Source organism: Sarcophilus harrisii, chromosome 1 (assembly GCF_902635505.1).
Source record: "Sarcophilus harrisii chromosome 1, mSarHar1.11, whole genome shotgun sequence".
Taxonomy (NCBI): domain Eukaryota; kingdom Metazoa; phylum Chordata; class Mammalia; order Dasyuromorphia; family Dasyuridae; genus Sarcophilus; species Sarcophilus harrisii.
In genome coordinates this window covers 356,504,519-356,517,328 of record NC_045426.1, presented here as the reverse complement: position 1 = coordinate 356,517,328, position 12,810 = coordinate 356,504,519, and the positions used below count along the sequence as shown (strand labels likewise).

General features: G+C 35.2%; 1 long non-coding RNA gene across 1 annotated transcript; it reads right to left on the bottom strand.

Annotated features, from left to right (window-relative positions):
- Positions 1–384: 384 nt before the first annotated feature.
- On the bottom strand, positions 385–11,271 carry LOC116420510. Its single transcript, XR_004230851.1, has 3 exons — positions 11,131–11,271; positions 4,263–4,658; positions 385–2,599 (listed from the first exon to the last, which is right to left on the bottom strand). It is a non-coding gene; the product is annotated as an uncharacterized LOC116420510 (long non-coding RNA).
- Between the last annotated feature and the right edge of the window lie 1,539 nt (positions 11,272–12,810).

Below are 12,810 nucleotides of genomic sequence, written 5' to 3'. Positions count from 1 at the left end.
TCCAGGAGAATTGATATTGAAACTCTCCCACTACAACTAACTATATGATGCTGATAACTATACTGTCCTAGACACACTAAAGTCTTCCAGGATTGTTTCTACCAGCATTTGAAACTATAATAGCTACTTCTATCACTCCAGTTTCCATTAGTGATAAGTGACTACTATTAGAACTTGACTACAGCTGCTAGCTAAAGTTTTTATGTAGCTTTAAGGGCAGTTAATAGTGCTGAGCCAGGAGTTGGTTCAAATCTGGAATCGGACATTAGCTATGTCACCCTAGTCAAGTAACAAACCCGTCTGCCTCAGTTTCCTCAGCTGTAAAATGAGGAATCCCAAGGCTGTTTATGATTAAATGAAATTACAAAGGGCTTAGTAGTATCTGGCACATAGAAAGTGTTAGATAAATGTTAGTTACTGGATTGAAACATCTGTGCTAGACTGAACTGTACTAGCCACCCCACATCAAAACCACTATAGCTACTCATTGCTATTATTCCCACTAAATATTAACATCAACACCCTGGTCTGGTTTAGAGGGTAACTTACTCAGATGAAGGTTAGATGAGACTGGTCATTTTCAACTAGGATTCCACATTCTCTCTTCACATTTTGCTTGCAGTGTTGTGGCGTAACAGAAGACCTTGGGACCAAAACTACATATAATACAGTTATAAAGCTCAGGATGTATAAAATATTTCATTCCATTTATTTGTAGTTTACCCATACTGGTAACTCACCAACTATTTGGAGTTCTAGCTCAGGATTTCATGGTCCTTTCAGAATTGCTTAAGTATCTGACTTGGCAAGAAACCCTATCAAAATCCTAAGTTGACTATAAGAATGTCCATCAACAAAAATCTGGATTTAAACCTGTTTTGGTTACCTTGGCAAAATTACTCAATATGTGAGCTTTAGTTTCTTATCTAAGATAAGGGTTCCTTCTATGCCTAATTTTGTGGCCTCCACTGGAATCACTAATATTAAGCCTCAGCCACTCTCATGTCAAGCACTAATTAGTTGGCCTGCCTTGACAGAATGGAGAAACTAGCTGCTTCACTCATCATGATCTAAAGCCAATTTTTTTTTTTAATTCTCAACAATTGCTTTTAACAATAAGTGCTATGAGTGGCCATTAGATGGCACCTGAAAACCAGACAAATATGTGACAGGTACTTAGTAGTATAGAGGAATAGCAAAAGATGTGAAACAGCATAACTGATCTCTGCACATTCTTGGTCTGACAAGGTCTCAGACCTTGTTCATACTCTTGCCCATCTTTTGTTGGAACTAGCCCTGGCTAACTCCTAGAAGTGGAAGGACTGTTAGGAGCTATGCCATAGTATAGTACCATGTTAAATATAGTGAGAGAGAAGAAGTGAGAGTCTGTCCCCTTTTCACAATCTACGTCTATGTATGACATGGCAGTGAATAGCTACATACTTAGAATTTTTCTAGTATGGAGATAGTCAACTGATTCCCCTCCCCAACTCCTTACATGCAGGCAAACCTTACCTGCCATATCTTCCCATAACTAAAACAAATATCACTTTTTAAATGAAAATTTATTAAATTTTTTAATAGAAGTAACTTTTAGGCTGAAAGTCAAAGAGGAGACCCCAGAACTGTGGCTTGGAAATGGTCTTTCTGAATGAAAGATGCAGAACCCCTTTTCTCAGGGTAGGGCCCTGATGAAAATACAAACTGTTTGCCTGCCAATCGTTTCCAAGTTCACTGGCATCAAGAACTCATGTCAATCCTTTCAGAATGGCCCCCCAACAGAGGGGAAAAAAATAAGAATCAGATCACAAATCATGTATGTCTATAGAACTAACAACAGTGCCCTTTTCTCTGGAATGTTTAAAGAGTCCTTGCTGGTTGTTTGGATAATACATTAGTGGCATATTAAAGCTTCTAAGTTCCTCCCAAGAAGCTAGTTTGAGCAAAATGTCCAGTTTTATCAGTCTACTCATTTGATATATCTGAAGTACATTATCTCTCTAGTGAGAAGATGAGAGGGAAAGCCCCTACATATACACCAAAAAAAAAAAAAATAAATAAAAAAAAACCTTATTTTGGTATCAAATAACTCAGTCCAATGATCTATTTAAGATTTACTTCCGAAGGAGAGCAATGGAGCCTTCTCGGAGAGCTAAAGGGATTTTTCAAAGGACTAGAGCTGTCTCAAATGCTACTGACGCTGAATTGGTCATTTCATAGGACAGTCTCAAGTCCCTTGACATATTAGGCATACTTTTCTTGGGGATAAAATAAGGTTACTTTGATTGATCAACTAGGACTCCATCAAGAAGTAAAGATTAGCAAAGGAGTGAAGAAGGGAAACACCAAAAGTCTTTATTGTTGCACTCTGCAGTTCAAGTAACGATGACGTTGCTTCTGAAATCATTTCCCATGTTCCTTCTCCAGTAGGACTGTTTTCATAGAGATACTTTTTCTTTGTGGTTACAGATTAAGAATTTTTAAATCTTAAACCCTGATAGTCTTCCAGGCTCACATCAAGATCTGTCATGGTGGAAATCTTCACCCCATCTTCTGTTATATATATTTCTTTGGTTACAGGAGTGATGCTAGTTCAGTCCTATAGACATAAAAATCCCCAGAAAATGAGAAAACTGCAGTACTTTGAAAGAGAGGCCAAAGATGTTTTTCTAATTAGTTCTGAACTTAAACAGACAAAAACCATTTTCAGGTATACAGCACAAGATACAGAGAATTCACCATTAAACCATGAATTCACATTCACTTTTGATTTAAAAAACAAACAAAAAAAAAAACCCCAAAAAAACCCAATTCTTAAAGAAATGCTTCCTTTTAAGTTATCCATTCTCTCCTATGCACTTTACATTTCTTCCTTCCCTTCCCTTCCCATCCCATCCCAACGATGTCTCTCATTATGTAGATACATTTGTAAAACTAATCTGTGCATATGCCACTTCTCTGTAAGCAGAGCCATTGCCATTCAAATTGCCTACAAAAGACATAACACTTGACATATTACCATTAATGTATACAAAACTTTGTTTTGCTCATTGGTTTGTGCAAGTCTTTTTCCAAAATAGAACTCATTTCTTATAGTCGATATTCCATCCTAATCCCATACCACAACTTTAGCCATTCCCCAATTGATGGGCATCCCTGCAATTTTCATTTTTTTTTTTTTTGGTAACCTCAAAAAGATGCTAATGAATATTTTTGAAGACATAGAAATTTTCCCCTCTCTCATCTTTGGAAACATTGCTACTAATTTAGCAATATTACTTGATCAAAAAGGTACAGACAGTTTTAATAACTCTTTGGGCATAATTCCAGATGGCTCTCCAAAATGGTTGCATCAGTTCACATTCTACCCCCCCCAAAAAAAAAGTGTCCCAATTTTTTTTAATATCTCCTATAATATTTGGTTTCCCCTTCTATCATTTTAGCTAATCTGATAGTCAATAAGAAATTTCAAGATTGTTTTAATTTGTATTTTTCTAGTCAATGATTTAGAGCCTTTTCATATGACTAAATTATTTTAATATTTTCAAAAATTGCCTGTTCATATGGCATCATTTTATCAAGTTATCAAGTTCTTCACATATTTCATGAGACTTTTCCCCATTCATAAAAATTCCTCTACCTTTCTGCTTTCCTTTTGATCTTGGCTATGTTTGTTACATTTGCATAAAAACCTGTTAATTCAATATAATCATATTTGCCAATTTTATATCTTTCAACGCTCACATTCATAAATTGTTCATTTATCCCTAAGTCTGATAGAAAATAGGGTCTCAGATTTTCCCCATTTCTCTTTTATGTGTTTTAAAAATCAAACTTTTAAGATCATGATTGCTATCCCTCTTTCTCTCTTTATCAGCTGAAAGGATTCTATTGCTGCCCTTTATTTTAACTATTTCTTATAAACTTTGATTCCAAATTACTCCTACCTCCTCAATCTACACCTCTTAAAAAAAATCGCTCCTTTAAGTTGACCACATCTATCCCACTGTCTTGCCCTCTATAAAATCTAGAGACCTTATACCTAGATATTTTCTCTTTAACACAATTCTGATGAGAATAAGGAAGGGTAAACCACTACCAGCCTTCTACCCCCACCTTCTTTGTATCCAGTTTTTCCTTTCGTGTTTCATTTGTATAATGCTCAGCTCCTTTTTACCTCTCCCTACCTAATTTCATTTATTTATTTTAGAATCAACCCATCATACAGCTCACACCACCCCTTATGCCTGATCTATATTTACCTTGATTGTCTTGGATCTTAGATATCAAATTTTCTATTGAAGTCCTGGTCTGTCACAAATAAGATTTTTTCCACAGTTAATATCCAGATTTTCCTCTGTTCAGGATTATACTCAGTTTTGCTTGATAAGTTATTTTTGATTACAATCTTGGCTCTTTTGCTCTTTGAAAATGTCCAAAGCATTGCTATTTTCATGTAGAAGCTGCTAGATCTTACATTATCCTCAGTACACGTTTCCCTTATGTTGCTTATAATATTTTCTCCTCAATCTGGAAGTTTGAAACTTGGCTGAGTTTTCATCTTGGGATCTTTCAGTTGACCCAAAAAAAAAATACTCATAAACCTAATAGTATTTTCTGACAAAGACAATTACTAAGCTGAAGTTCCATCTCATACCCTGCAAAATGAACAAAGATTGCAATTGTTAGAAGTGAATATTAAAGGATTTGTGAGAAAATGGGCACTAAGACATTGTTGGTGAAACAGAAAGTGTGAATTAGTCCAATATAATGTATTATGCAAATAACACACATTAAAGTACTGATTCTATCACTCAATACATACTTCAAGATCAAGGATCATAAAGAATCCAATTTTAGATATGGATTCAGGTGGATTTTTCTTGTCTACTTCAACAAAAAGTACTACTCTCAATCCAAACAAGTCTGTCTTTGACCATTTATCAATTGAGGGATGGCTTGTATTCTTATTCATTTGAGTCAATTTTCTATATATTTTAGAAATGAGGCCTATCAAAAATCCTGAATGTAAAAATTTCCTCCCAGTTTTCCGCTTCCCTTCTAATCTTGGCTGCATTGGTTTTGTTTCTACAAAAGCTTTTTAATTTGATATAATCAAAATTATCTATTTTGAATTTCATAAGCTTGTCCAGTTCTTAAGTCAGAAATTCCTTCTTTTTCCACAGATCTGAGAGTTAAACTATCCCTTTTCTAAATGTGCTTATAGTATCAACCCTTTATGTTTAAATCATGACCCCATTTTGACCTTACTTTTGTATATGGTATTAGATGTGGGTCAATACTTAGTTTCTGCCATACTATTTTCCAATTTTCCCAGAAATTTGTCAAATAATGAGTTCTTATCCCAAAAGCTGGAGTTTTGGGGTTTATCAAACACTAGATTACTATAGTAATTGACCATTATGTCTTGTGAACTTAACCTATTCCACTAATCAGTTACTCTTATTTCTTAGCCAGTACCAAATGGTTTTGATGACCATTGCTTTACAATACAGTTTTAGGTCTGGTAAGTTATAGCCTAGCTTCCTTCACATTTTCATTAATTCCCTTGAAATTCTTTACCTTTTGTTCTTCCAGATGAATTTTGCTATTACTTTTCTAATTCTATGAAGTAATGTCTCAGCAGTTTGTGTCCCTGAACAAGTAGATTAATTTAGACAGAATTGTCATTTTTATTTTATTTTTTATTATTTTTTTTATTATAGTAACTTTTTATTGAAGGAATCCATGCCAGGGCAAATTTTTTTTTTTTTTTAAACAACATTATCCCTTGCACTCACTTCTGTTTCGATTTTTCTCTCCTACCCTCCACCTCCTCCCCTAGATGGCAAGGAGTCCTATATATGTTGAATATGTCCTAGTATATCCTAGATATAATGTATGTGTGCAGATCCAAACAGTTTTCTTGTTGCACAGGGAGAATTGGATTCAGAAGGTAAAAATAACCCGGGAAGAAAAACAAAAATGCAAACAGTTTACATTCATTTCCCAGTGTTCTTTCTTTGGGTGTAGCTGCTTCTGTCCATCATTGATCAATTGAAACTGAATTAGGTCTCTGTCAAAGAAATCCACTTCCATCAGATTATATCTTCATACAGTATCGTTGTTGACGTATATAATGATCTCCTGGTTCTGCTCATTTCACTTAGCATCAGTTCATGTAATTCTCTCCAAGCCTCTCTGTATTCATCCTTCTAGTCATTTCTTACAGAACAATATTCCATATAACATTCATATACCACAATTTACCCAACCATTCTCCAATTAATGGGCATCCAGTCAGTTTCCAACTTCTAGCCACTACAAACAGGGCTGCCACAAACATTTTGGCACATACAGGTCCCTTTCCCTTCTTTAGTATCTCCTTGGGGTATAAACCCAGTAGAAACACTGCTGGATCAAAGGGTATGCACAGTTTGATAACTTTTGGGGCATAATTCCAGATTGTTCTCCAGAATGGTTGGATTTGTTCACAACTCCACCAACAATGTATCAGTGTCCCAGTTTTCCCGCATCCCCTCCAACAATCATCATTATTTCTTCCTGTCATCTTAGCCAATCGGACAGGTGTGTAGTGGTATCTCAGAGTTGTCTTAATTTGCATTTCTCTGATTAATAATGATTTGGAACACTTTCATATGAGTGGTAATAATTTCAATTTCATCATCTGAAAATTGTCTGTTTATATCCTTTGACCATTTATCAACTGGAGAATGGCTTGGTTTCTTATAAATTAGAGTCAGTTCTCTATATATTTTGGAAATGAGACCTTTATCAAAACCTTTAACTGTGAATATTTTTCCCCAGTTTGTTGCTTCCCTTCTAATCTTGTTTACATTAGTTTTGTTTGTACAGAAGCTTTTTAATTTGATGTAATCAAAATTTTCTATTTTGTGATCAATAATAGTCTCTAGTTCGTCTTTAGTCACAAATTTCTTCCTCCTCCACAAGTCTGACAGAAACTATCCTATGTTCCTCTAATTTGTTTATAATCTCGTTCTTTATGTCTAAATCATGGACCCATTTTGATCTTATCTTGGTATATGGTGTTAAGTGTGGGTCCATGCCTAATTTCTGCCATACTAATTTCCAGTTATCCCAGCAGTTTTTATCAAATAATGATTTCTTATCCCAAAAGTTAGGATCTTTGGGTTTGTCAAACACTAAATTGCTATAGTTGACTACAGAATTGTCATTTTTATTATATTAGTTTGGCTTACCCACAAGCACTTAATATTCTTCCAGCTGTTTAGATCCAAGTTCTTTGCGTAAAAGGTTTTGTAATTGTGTTCATATAGTTCCTAGCTTTGTTTTAGCAGGTAGATTCCCAAATATTTTATAGCAGCTATAATTATTTTAAATGGAATTTATCTCTTGCTGTACTTTTTTGGCAACACAAATGTTGATAATTTATTTGGGTTTATTTCATATCCTGCAATTTTGCTAAAGTTCTTTCTAGTAGTTTTTTAGTTCATTCTTTATGATTCTTTAAAGTATACCATATCATTCACAGAGTCAATTTCATTCTCTCGATATATATATTCCAATTCCTTTGATTTCTTTTTCTTATTGCTAAAGCTAAGATTTATAATAATATTACTGAATAGTAGTTATTAAATGCTAAAAAATACTGGTAATAGTGGGCAATCTTGTTTCACCATGCATCTTACTGGGAATGCTTTTAGTTTACATTACATATTTATGTAATTACATATAATGCTTGCTGATGGTTTTAGATATATGCCACTTATTTTAGGGAAAACTCCATTTATTTCTATGCTTTCCATTACTTTTAATAGAAATAGGTGTTGGATTTTGTCAAAGGCTTTTCCTGCATTGATTTAATCATCAGATTTCTGTTCCTTTGGTTATTGATATAGTCAATTATGCTAATAATTTTCTTGATAAGGAACTAGCCATGCAGTGCTGGCATAAATCCTACTTGGTTACAGTGTTTTATGCTGGGTGATAAATTGCTGTCATCTTTGATATTTTATTTGAGATTTTTGCATAAATATTCATTCATTAGGGAAATTTGGCCTATAATTTTCTGTTTTGACCCTTGCTGGTTTAGGTATCAGCACCATTTGTCATAAAAGGAATTTGGTAGGATGACTCCTTCCATTATTTTTCTAAATAGTTGTATAGTATTGAAATAATTCTTCTTTACATTTTTGGTAGAATTCACTTGTAAATCTTTCTGGCCTTGGACATTTTTTCTTAAGGAGTTAATCACTTGTTCAATTTCTTTTTCTAAAATGCCTCTATATGGATAATCTATATTTTTCTAAGTATTCATCATTTCACTTAGATTATCATATTTATTGGCATTGGCAGTTGGTCAAAATAGCTCCTAATTATTGCTTTAACTCCCTCTTCATTGGTGGGAAGTTTACCCTTTACATTTTTTATATGGGTAATTTGATTCTCTTTCCTTTTTCCTAATCAAATTAACTAAAGGTTTATCTATTTTATTGGGTTTTTTCATGAAACCAACTCAGTTTTATTAGTTCAACAGTTTTATTTAATTTCTTTATTTTAGAATTTCAAATGTGGTATTTCATTGAGGGGGTGTTAAATTTGTTTTGTTTTTTAGCTTTTTTCTGGTTGCATGTCCAGTTCATTGATTTTTTTCTTTCTCCATTTTATTCATGTAAGCATCTAGAGATAAAATTTCCCATTAGAACCGTCTTTGCTGCATCCAATAAATTTTGTACATTGTCTCACTGTCGTTCTCTTGGATGAAATTATTGATTGTGTCTATGATTGTTGTTCCATCCACCCATTGTTTAGGATTAGATTATTCAGTTTCCAATTAATTTTTGGTTTATTTTTCCATAGGCCTTTACTACATATAATTTTTATTGCATGTACTATATTTCTGCATTTGATTATGAAGTTTTTATGCCCTAACACATGGTCAAATTTTAGGACATAAAAACCTTACAATCAAATGCAAAAAGGCAGAAGTATTCACCCCCTTTTGTAAAAATTTGATCATTTTCCCATTTAAGACAATAAGTTTAACAACATTAAGTATCTTATGATTAGCTTTTTCAATTACCTTCTTTTGTTTCTTCTGATTCTTACATTTCAAAATCAAATTTTCTGTTTAGGTATGGTCTTTGGAAATCTGAAAGTCCTTCAGTTCAGCAGAGGACACACTGTACTTCTGCACTCATCTAAGAGCTGGAGAAAAAAAGTCATTCCTTCCTCAAAATAGAACTAGGTTTGCACCCATGTTTAGGGACATTCCCAGACCAAGTTTTCAAGGAACTTGAGAGAGAGAAAACTCTGCTACTTCCACACAGCTGCTTTCTTCCACAAGTCTGTTGAAGTAGAAGGGTCCTGGAATGGAGATTGTAAAACTCAAAAAACTCCCTGTAGTCTGGATAGTCATCCATCCTTCATCTTCACTATTCAATTCCATAATCCTTCCATTCTCATGCTATTATAGTATCCTAGGTCTGTAGATAAATCCTAAGTTCTACAAAACTCAAATATTAAATGATTGTCTTACTAGACTGTTAATTTAAAAAAAAAAAAGCTTCATAGAATCAAGACTTGCAAAACCATTTACGACATCTCTTTTGATCCTCCTGATAACTCTGGAATAGATGCTACCATCTCAGTCTTATGAGGAAACCAACTAGCCTAGTCAAATAGCTGTCAAGTGGGGCAATTTTAATAAATGTTTTTTAAGACATGGATGTAGCAAAGCATTTCACCAGAAACTCAATTCAGCAAACCCTAGGATTATTTCGAGTCAGGCACCAATTAACAGCTAAAACCACTAATGTGCTAGAATCTAAATTGCAAAGATCTGTGACCCCATGGACCAAAGCACACCAAGCCATCTCTTCTCCACAAAACCTCTGTTCACCTCCATTGCTTCTCTGACATTATTCAAATTCTCTCCTATCCCTTTATCCCTTAACCTTCAATCTTTCGCAACATCAGAGTCTCCTCCATTGAATCCCACTTTCTCCTTATGTGCCTAAAGAATTTAGGCTTCAAGTTTTTGTCCTTCCAATAAGTAGCTAAGTATAGGGGTTGGGAGTGCAACCTCTATGTTATATTCTCTCTAAATATATTCTTAAAAGGAAGGGGCTTAGAGAAGCCATAACTGGCTTTTGGGGAAAGGGAGTCCCCTTCAAAGTGGGGGCAGCTTGATGAGCTCCAGGTTTGGCATTCAATACTGGGTTTCAAAAAAAACAAATTCTATTTATTCTTTTTTTTGTCAAAGTGGGCAAATCACTCATCACTTTGTTCTCCATTTCCCATCAGAAAGTGGGGCGGGAGTGATGAACCTGAGAGTCTCCAAGGTCCCTTCTACTTGTGGATCTGCCAATTCTTTAGAAGGGTCAATTAGATAATTAACTCTTCCTCCCAATGGGAGACAATCTGCTTCATCTAACTCTGATTCTTAGCTCTAGACCTTCCATGAATTGTCCAGAGCCACAAACAGTCAGCATTCCTGGGCTCCAGGACCTCCTGCCTGAGGCATGTTTTCTAAGTGGGAAGTACAAGAAGGCTAAATACAAACGCAGTTATGCATCCTACATATATTCAAATTTATGGATATAATTACTCATTTGCAACATACGCACATACATGAACACGGATCATTTTAAATGCGAGAATATAGTTTTACTAGTCAAAGACACCCTTCTTCCAAACCCCATGGAGAAAGAAACGAGGTTTCTTTGATCATCTGAGCAATAGAGCACCGTATCCCTGCCCTCAATTAACCTTGATTTCCTTTTACCTGGAAAAGGGGAGCCATGTCTTTCGAGCAGCCAGATTTTCTGATTTGGGAAAGTGTTAACGCTTTTATAGAGCCATTTAATTCTCTAATGCAGAGAAGGAGAGAAAACATGGAAGAACTCGAAGAGAGGGGAAATGGGCAAAAGGGAGGAACATGAAAGAATAAAACAGCAAGGGATTCTTGTACAAAGGGACAAATTAAATTTAAAGCAATACAAGGCCCCAAACGGAGGTACCGAGATACAAAGCGAATTAAGACTGAGAGTAGAAGTTCTAATAGAGAGAAATAAGGAAAGAAGTCTATCCCCCAGGAGGCAGCGCTGCCCGAGGCTTTGGTCTTACCTTCACTTCGCTCTGAGGGTTCCACCCCGGCTCCCTGAAAGCCCACACTGTGTTGCTCAACTTCCCCTCCTTACAGCTTAAGCCAGTAACGTCAGGACAAATCAGCCCGCACAATCTTCTTAAATTTACACCTCTTCCTCTCCCAGCTAAAATCTCAATAGGATTCTGCCGCCTCCCCAGAGATATATACCGCTCCAACTCCTGCAGCACGTGTATTTCCTTCACGTGCTTGGGTTACTCCGCCCATGTGATTTGGCCGCAGGTGTTCTGCTCTCTTGCCTTCTAGCTGCACCGGATCCTTTCCCCAGTCCTTCCCACCTATTTCTGCCCGCTTGGGCTTTCGGTGCTTTAGGGAATTTCCAGGTTCTGTTTTGTATTTGTTTGTCTGTTTGTTTGTTTGCAGACTGGGGGCAGGAGTGGGATTATTGTGGTCCTCATTTTAAAAGAATTCTTAATTTTGAATGGGAGTTACTTTGAAAATATATACATCTAGGAAGTGGATTTCTTTGACAAAGAGACCTAATTCAGTTTCAATTGATCAATGATGGACAGAAGCAGCTACACCCAAAGAAAGAACACTGGGAAATGAATGTAAACTGTTTGCATTTTTGTTTTTCTTCCTGGGTTATTTTTACCTTCTGAATCCAATTCTTCCTGTGCAACAAGAAAACTGTTTGGTTCTGCACACATACATTGTATCTAGGATATACTAGCTCATATTCAACATATATAGGACTGCTTGCCATTTAGGGGAGGGGGTGGAGGGTAGGAGGGAAAAATCGGAACAGAAGTGTATCCCACAAGGGATAATGTAAAAAAAAATTACCCTGGCATGGGTTCTGTCAATAAAAAGTTATAAAAAATAAATAAAAAAAGAAAAAAACAAGAAAACATATAAATCTAAATTTATATTTCAATATAGATTACATATTTCAACATAGATTATATAATCACAATCCTATGTATTTAATTTTTTTTTACAGTTAAATTATTCAAAGAAGGGGTTAGATACAAAAAATTTAGGAATTTCAAGTGTGTATATGTATGTGTTTTGTAGGCTGAGTGAACACAACAAAACCAATCTATAATAATTCTTGCTGAAAGTTCAAATGTAAATACAGGGTGATAATCTATCTTTGGGAACCTGCTATTGTGAGAGCAGCTGGCTTGAGTAAGCTAACCCATAGACAGTGCCATGTGTGAGGGGTAAGACATCTATCTATGTGTGTATATATACACACGTGTGTATACATACATACATAGTGTTATGTGTGTTTGGTAAGTGTGTTTATGTATATATGAAAGTGTGTATATGTGTATACATAGTATAAACTGAGGTAAACATTTTCTTGAAGAAATTTAAATATCTCTTTCCCCAAAGGGAAAGATGCCTGTAGAACTCTTAAGATTTAAATTCCTTTTTTCCCTAAAGGGAAGAACACCAGAGATGATACATATGAAATTAAAGGAAGTTTTTGTTTTGTTTTTTTTTTAAAGCAGGGAAAGTAAAAACATACAACATGGGGAACTATCAACTTATGCTTACAGCCCACCAACTAATGGAGGAAGAGAATTAATATCTCTTTTTAGACAAAGCAAGGCAAGGAATTTTGGGGAAAGGTGGACTTTGAAAGGAATGAGTCAGTAAACCCCATCCCCAAAGGAAGGAGTGAGGAATTC